The sequence below is a fragment of the Cupressus sempervirens genome, chromosome 3, assembly GCF_028749045.1.
Source record: "Cupressus sempervirens isolate cs-2001-9-10 chromosome 3, ASM2874904v1, whole genome shotgun sequence".
NCBI lineage: Eukaryota > Viridiplantae > Streptophyta > Pinopsida > Cupressales > Cupressaceae > Cupressus > Cupressus sempervirens.
The window spans coordinates 317,668,948-317,677,580 of NC_143120.1; positions in this window are offsets into that span (position 1 = coordinate 317,668,948).

Genomic DNA, 8,633 nt, shown 5'->3' on the forward strand with positions numbered 1-8,633 from the left:
AATCAATCAGATGAGTGAATAATAATATGCTGTTCTTTTCAGTCTCATTGTAAGAGTGTTTATTTTTGATATCTTTCTCATTGTCTAGTACTTGCATTGCTATTGATATATTAGTTCTGAGTAGATATCAGATTTCCTATTTCTCAATATGGTATCAGAGCCTTTGTGATTCTTGGGCAGTGCTAGCTTGTCTTTGTGCAGAATTCCAGTCATTTGCAGCAGGCATAAATCTCATTGAGTAGCATTTTTTTTGGTAAAGCAATTACTATACAAATTTGGTGAGAATTTCTTTAACTAATTATCTTTACAGTGGTGAAAGTTCTGATTTTTTTTTCCTTTCTCATCCAAAAAAGAGAGAAGTTGATTAATGGATTCTCTTGGTGTTCCTCTACCATCAATTAAATTGAATGGAAAGAATTACTATGATTGGGTTTCACAAATTGAATTGTCTCTAACTCTACAAAACTATTATGATATTGCTAATGGTAGTGAGCAGAGACCAACAGGTGTTGGAAGAGAATGTGATGATTGGGATAAGAGAGACAAGAAGGTAGCAACTTTAATAAAGTTAACACTTTCAGAAGAAGTATTTCTAGAAGTTCAAAATGAAAGAAGTGGAGTGCAAGTATGGAAGATTCTAAAAAATTTGTATCAAAATTTAGGTGATGTATGGATTATATCTCTTACCACAGAGTTATATAATCTAAAATTAAAAGGCTCACAAAAAGTAGTGACTCATTTAAGTAAATTAAAGGAAAAGAAAAATGAATTGGCTTCTCTGGGAAAGAGGATAGATGATAAAGATTTTGTGCAAATAATTTTGCAAAGTCTTCCAGGCTCTTATCAATCTTTTATAACGGGACTTGATACTGCTGATAAATTAAAAGGAATCAAACCTAATGAGTTGTGTGCAAAGTTGATTCAAGAAGAAAAATGTCAAATTAAAGAAAGAGAATCCTCTGTTGTTGATTGTGAATCTCAAGCATTTGTAATAAAAGGAAAACAATATCATCAAAGGACACAAGATAATAAATCTAATGGAAAGAATTGGAAGTATGGAGATAATAATAATTCATATAGGAATCAAAATAGAAGTAAGTGGAAATGTCATTACTGTGGTAAGCAAGGACATAAATCTAATGAATGTTACAATAGGATTAATGATTCAGAAAAGAACAAGTTTACAAAATCATTTGATTCAAAGAGGAATGCCTTTTGTGTAGCACTTAAAGCAAATAGTTCTTTTAAGGATGAATGGATAATTGATTCTGGTTGCACACAACATATGTCACATAATAAGGAGCAGTTTGAGTTATTAAATGAAAGAAATGGTGAAAATATATATCTAGGAGATAATAGTACTCTAAAAGTTCAAGTAAGTGGAAATGTTCAAGTAAATAATGGAATGTTCAAAAATGTGAAGCTTGTTCCTCAACTCTCAACAAATCTTCTATCTGTCTTTCAAATTGCAAATCAAGGATACAAAGTCAAGTTTTACAATGACAAATGATTAGTCAAGGATGTGAGTAAAAATTATGAAGTAACTGCAATTGGTAGAGTGGAAAATGGCCTTTATAAATTTCAAGAATTTGTTGGAAATAAAGATGTATGTGCTATTGCAAAGTATGGTGATGTGATCAGGTTGTGGCATGAGCGCATAGGACATGTAAACTATCAAAGTCTCAAGCTTATTGAGAAGTTGAAGATGGTGCATGGTCTACCAAGAATCTCTCCAACAAAAATAGTATGTGAAGGATATGTAATGGGCAAGCAACAGGTAGAAAATTTCCCACAAGGAAAATCATGGAGAGCAAAAAAACCTTTGCAATTAGTCCATAGCGATGTGATGGGTCCTTTCAAAATGCCCTCACTTGGAGGTGCAAGGTATGTTCTCAGATTCATAGATGACTATTCAAGAAAAATTTGGGTATACTTTCTACAAAATAAAGATAAAGTGTTTCATAAATTTAAGGAGTTTAAGGTTCTAACTGAAAAGCAAAGTGGAAATTTTCTAAGAATTATAAGAACAGATAGGGGTTCTGAGTACGTGAATAAAGAATTTTTGGGATTTTGTAAACAAAATGGCATAAAGAAAGAATCCACTATTTCCTACTCACCACAACAAAATGGGGTAGCAAAAAGGAAAAATAGGACTATAATGGAAATGGTTAGGTGTATGCTCCATTCTAGAAATATAGAAGTACATCTTTGGGCTGAAGCAATTCATACAACAGTTTATATTTTAAATAGAACTCCTACAAAGGTTGTCATGAACATAACCCCTGAAGAAGCTTGGAGTGGAAGAAAGCCTACTGTATCTCATTTTCATATTTTTGGTTGCATTGCTTATGCTCACATCCCTGATGAAAAAAGAAGTAAATTGGAAAGGAAAAGTGAAAAATACATCATGGTGGGATATAGTGAAGAATCAAAAGGATATAGGCTATATAATCCTAATACAAAGGAAATTCACATCAAAAGAAATGTTTGGTTTGATGAAGGCTTTGAGAATACTAATTCTTCTACATTTTCTCAAGTTCCTTTTTTTGAAGAAGATGAGCATATTGACACTAATGTTTTAGAACAAAATATGATATCTCCTACAAAAGGAAAAGAAGTGCAAGATGAAGATTCAAGCAGCAGTGATGATGAAGACACAAGAAATAAAGGAAAAACTCGAAGCATTCAAGAGGTCTATCAAGAAGGTCCCAAGATTGTTGCTAACTATGCTCTCATGGCTAAGGTGATGCAGGTTGAAACTCCAAGCACATTTGAGGAAGCAAAAGGAAAAGAAGAATGGGAGGAGGCTATGCAAGAGGAGTACAACTCCTTGATGAAGAATGGAACTTGGGAATTAGCAACACTTCCAGAAGGAAAGAATGTGGTTAGTTGCAAATGGACCTACAAAACAAAGTTCGCATAAGATGGAGCAATTGAAAGATACAAGGCAAGGTTAGTGGCTCGTGGCTTCTCACAAGAAGAAGGTATTGACTATACTGAAACATTTTCCCCTGTTGCTAAAATGACTTCCATTCAAACTATTATAGCTTTAGCTGCAAAATGTGGATGGAAAATATTTCAAATGGATGTCAAAAGTGCTTTTTTATATGGAGACTTAGAAGAAGAAATTTATATGCAACAACCACCAGGACTTGTTAAACATGGTGAAGAACATCTAGTATGTAGATTGAAGAAATCTCTATATGGCCTTAAACAGGCTCCAAGAGTATTGTACTCCAAAATAAATGAATTCTTTGTAACAAATGGATTTGAAAGGAGCAAAGCTGACCCAAATGTCTATGTGAAGCACATTGAAGGTGAAATTGTTATCATTGTTTTATATGTGGATGATCTAATCATTACAGGAGATTCTAGCCAATGTATTGATGACATCAAGACACAACTTAAGAAATTTTTTGGGATAATTGATCTTGGATTAATGCACTATTTCTTGGGCATGCAATTTTGGCAAGAAGATAGTAGGATCTTGCTTTCTCAAACCAAATATGCTATTGATGTATTAAAATTTTTTAATATGAGTGATTGTAAGCCATCTCCTACACCATGTGAAGTAGGTTTAAAATTAAGTGTTCATTCTGATCAAAAGAGAGTGGATGGAAAACTATATAGGCAACTTGTTGGTAGTCTCTTGCATCTCACCATAACTAGACCGAACATTGCATATGCAGTTGGTGTTGTCTCTGGGTACATGGCAAATCCACATATTGAACATTGGAAGGCTGCTAAGAGAATCTTGAAGTACATCAAAGGCACTTACAAGCTTGGCATTGAGTACCAACATGGAGGAGACTCTACTTTAGTAGGCTATACAGATTCTGATTATGCAGGTGATATTGATGATAGGAAATCAACTTCAAGATATATCTTCCACCTTGGATCTGGACCAATCTCTTGGAGCAGCAAGAAGCAATCTATAGTGACACTATCATCAACAGAAGCTGAATATATTGCAGCATCAAAGGCATCTCAAGAAGCTCTATGGATCCGAAGATTACTTGAAGAGACCTGTCATCTACAAGTTCATCCTACTACCATATTTTGTGACAACCAAAGCACTATCAAACTTGCAAAGAATCCCATCTACCATGCGAGATCCAAACATATTGAAGTTCATCATCACTTTGTTCAAGACCTCATGGAGAGTAAAGTCATCAAGTTACACTTCACAGGCACTGAAGATCAAGTTGTGGATATTTTTACCAAATCATTGTCTACAGTCAAATTTCTCAAATTTCAAACCTTGTTATGTCTCAAAGAAGTTAATATTTAACTATATTCTTGTACTAATTTCTCCCACACAATATTTTTTGTGGTAGAAATTAAGGGAGGGTGTTAGAAATAGTCAAAAAAAATATCATGGGGATCTACATCTATTATAACCACTACAGATTTTCTTGCTAAATGGATATGGATGCTGTCCTCCAGAATAGATCATATAGCATTATCTTCTTATCCTCTAGAAACATCTTTTATTAATTCCCTCCTATCATGGGCTCTCTATAAATAGAGGCCATTGCATTGGTTTGTAATCAATCAAATGAGTGAATAATAATATACTGTTCTTTTCAGTCTCATTTTAAGAGTGCTTATTTTTTATATCTTTCTCATTGTCTAGTACTTGTATTTCTGTTGATATATTAGTTCTGAGTAGATATCAGATTTCCTATTTCTCAATAATTTCACTCTCTATTTCATAAAAAATTCTTGAATTGTTTAAGCTTCAAATTTTATATTGGGATGGGTATGGAAATTTTTCCATTAATAACAGGAGAAAGATGTTATAGAAATACACAACAAAATTGCAAATTCAAATGTCAAAATTTTTAGAAAAATCTATGACGTTTTCTATTTTTAGAAAATTAATCAACTGTACAATTTAGATAGAGGATAGCGGCATCCTATTGTGATTTTTTTAAAGAATTTCTAACCATATTTTGTCAATGTTGCTGATCATAAATATGTGTGTAGTAAAAGTGCTGACCGGGAAACATTTCAAGGCCTCAGTTGTACAGTCCACTGACTATTAAATTTGTCTCAGTATAGCTATATTCAAAGTAAAAAGCAACATCAGTTGGTCTGGCCTTTAGCGAGTAGACTAATCTTGTTACTATTATCTTTGTATTGTTTATTTGTATCAAATGGGTCTAGTGGTCCAATTGTGAGTAGTCCAGTAATATTATCTTTGTATTGTTTATTTGTATCAAAGCAATAATAAAATTCTTATAGGGAAGGCATTTGTTTTAAGTATATTTTGTCAATTCTATCATAGCTTGACGTAATTACGCCGAGAGGTGTAACATTGCAATGGCAACAGATCCTACTATAGGAGCCCAGCGAGTGTAACAATGTAAAAATAAATAATTACACTAGTTGTCATACAAACACTAGCTATTGCTCAGATGCTCCCTTGCTCCAGTTGTCCCTTCAAAATCTTTTTAATATTAATAAACATTTCAAAAAGACTCCAAAATCTATTGGATCTTGCAATCTATTATTGGCTAACTTCCCACTAAAAGTTTTGACAGCAAATAATTTTATATTTGACCACAAATTATTTCCTCCAATCTGGATTTTTTGAGATAAATTGAAATTAAAAATGCCAACAGAGACATGCATCGAGGGGTCCCTTGGCCATTCACTTTCCATGTTACGTGAAGGCCACATTTTCACTGTCGACACTCATTAATAATGGTTATGAACTGGCAAGAATAACATATGAGTAGAATTGGGTATGCTTACTCATAATTAAAGAGAATCATTATGGAAAAATGGCAAAGAGTGTGGTGGGATTGCATGATGTAATGTCCATGTATATGTTTTCCTTGTCCATTTGTGCATTCAGCTATATATTCTGTCAGAATAACTTTTAATCTTTTGACCATTTATAGATGAAGTGGGAAATTTATTTAATTATAGAGCTTCTATCTAAACAAAAAACAACAACTTTTATTTGTTGTAAAACTTAGAATTGGAATATAAATTAATAGCATTTTTTACAGCTGCCACGGTGTCTACAAGGCTTGAGACTTTGAAATTGGGAATTTTTTTGTAGCTATCACGGTGCCTACAAAGATGTCACATATTTAATAAGACTATTTTTCTTACAAGTCTGAAATAGAAATGGAAATATAAGTTTGTTTGGAAGCTAATAATTGTTTGGAAATCTTGGAAACATGGGATTGCAATATAAATTTGAATGGGACCAGGGAATTGTATGTTACGCAGAATATGGAATCAGAGTCATTTATGTTTTCCCCTCATAGTATTAAGGAAACAATTTTAACAATGTCTATGTTTAGACTGCATGTAGGAGGTGGGAAATAAAAAATGCAAGTGGGGAAAGTGGAAGAATAAAGATGTCTGACAAATAAACTGAGTTTCTCATCTATCGTATTTTGTCTTTCTCAAATGCACTAATAAATTGGAGAAGTAGCGTTTTAGATTTTATAGGAAGAAGAAGCTTTGTATCCAGCTCATAGTCACAGAATTCTAAAATTGTGTGTTTCTTTAGATATTTTTCATTTTGATATTGATTGTGAGTTTCTTTAGATATTTTTCATGTCTATGCACCAGGTACGACACTTCACAACCATATTCCATCATTTGAGACAAGCACTGTTACTGGTATGCTCTTTACACATATTTGGTTTTTCTTATTAAAATAATAGATGCAGTAGAAACATGTTATAATTTTGTCTCTAATCTTGGAAAAACATCTAAGTTTGATATTTCAAATAACTAACTCGAGTAAAAAATAATATATTTGAAATATCAAAGTTATATAATATAATTAAATGAATATTTGATTTCATCACCAAGCATTTGGATCAAGAGACAAAATATAATGATATTGTTCATTATTTTGAGAAGTACAAACCACCAAAATTTATTGATAATGTCTATTGTGTATAAAAAAAAAAAAACAAAAATGTGTTAACAAAATGCACAATACATCAAATAACTTCTAAGGTTCCCAATCTGCTTTGTTCTTCTTTTCTTCTAGCAACTTGCTTTCCTGCCTTCATTTTTGCATATCTATCATATGTGAAGGGTGGCATAATTCTTATTCCTTGTAAATATTTGATGCATGATACTGCAACAAATGTGAGAAGGCTTCTTTTAGTGGGACCAATATCGATAGTAGCTTTTTGTAATGTTAGCCCTTGTGACTTGTGTACAGTTAAAGCCCAAGCCAATCTCAATGGAATTTGTTTTGTATTGCCCCTATCAATTGTAGGAATTGGGACTCTTTGAGGATGATGATCATCGAAAGAAATTTTAGAGTAACTATCAAAATTGACAAGTACATATGATGGTGGTAGTGGTGGTGCACTTCTAGGATGATACACAATACTTCGAACATATCCTAATGCTCCATTGACAAGACTAGCTTCAATCCATAGGTTCAAAGTTAGCATTACCCTTACATCTTTGCTAAGTAAGAGTTCAATGTCCAACTCATCACTTCCATCTGCATCTATAGGAGCATGTGTTGTTTTAATAGCAATGCTTCGTGCAATAGGGTTTGATAATGATAATAGCATTTTCTTATTATGATTGTACACATTATCATTTGTTGAAAAGAAATGAACACTATTTTTAAACTCCTCATTTTTTGTACTTCTCATGTGTGCATTACATCTTGACATAAGCAGCATCCAATCCTCTATTGTGGGGTTTGCATCCCTTATATTTGATAGAAGAACACGAAATCTTTCTTGCTCATTACTTTGTCCATCCTGTCTAAAAATGTGGTTGAAAGTAACTAGAGTTTAGAATTCTTTCCATAATAGCTTTGTATGCCCCCCTCTACTTTCATAGATTGGTCTATCATTGACTAGAGGTAATTATGCCAAATCTCCCACCAATATCATAGATATCCCTGAAAAATATGAAAATATGTATACCAAATAAATATTTACAAATTAGTATTCTAAGAGTAAGGAACAAATTAAATTACAATACAAATCTCTTACTCTAATAAATTGAAATACCAAACATACCTCCAAAAGTTTTATGGATATTTTTTGGAAATGCTTGTTGAAGACAACAATCTATGTTTTGGATTAACCTCTCTCCAAGGAATCTCATTTCATCTATCAATATGTATTTTATATGAGATAATTCCTCTTGGAAATGTGTGAGTCTTGCTCCTTGTAGCTCTGTAAATTATTTTATAGGTATTCTCAACTTGGATTGAATTGTTTATGCTCCAATTTTGAATGTTGCAACACCCATTGGTGCAAGTAGAAGGAGAGGAGAGCATTGTGGAATAGATCCATTTTGTAATGCTTGGCTAATTGCACCAATCAAATATGCCTTTCCTATTCTTTTCATTCCTTGAATTATCATACATAAGGGTGATGCATCTTGACATGTATGATAGTGTGACATTATAATGTTAACTACTTTACTTTGTTTGTCATTGAGTTTTTCATACTCCACAGATTGTGGTATCTCATCATGGATAAGACAACCTCCATCTCTCATCAATATTATGAAATTTATAGCTTCATTGGTGTATTGTTCACTTTGAAATTGTTGAGACCAAATTTTTTTTATCGATCAATATCTCTTCTCCGTAACATATCTATCTTAGCGACTTGCATAAT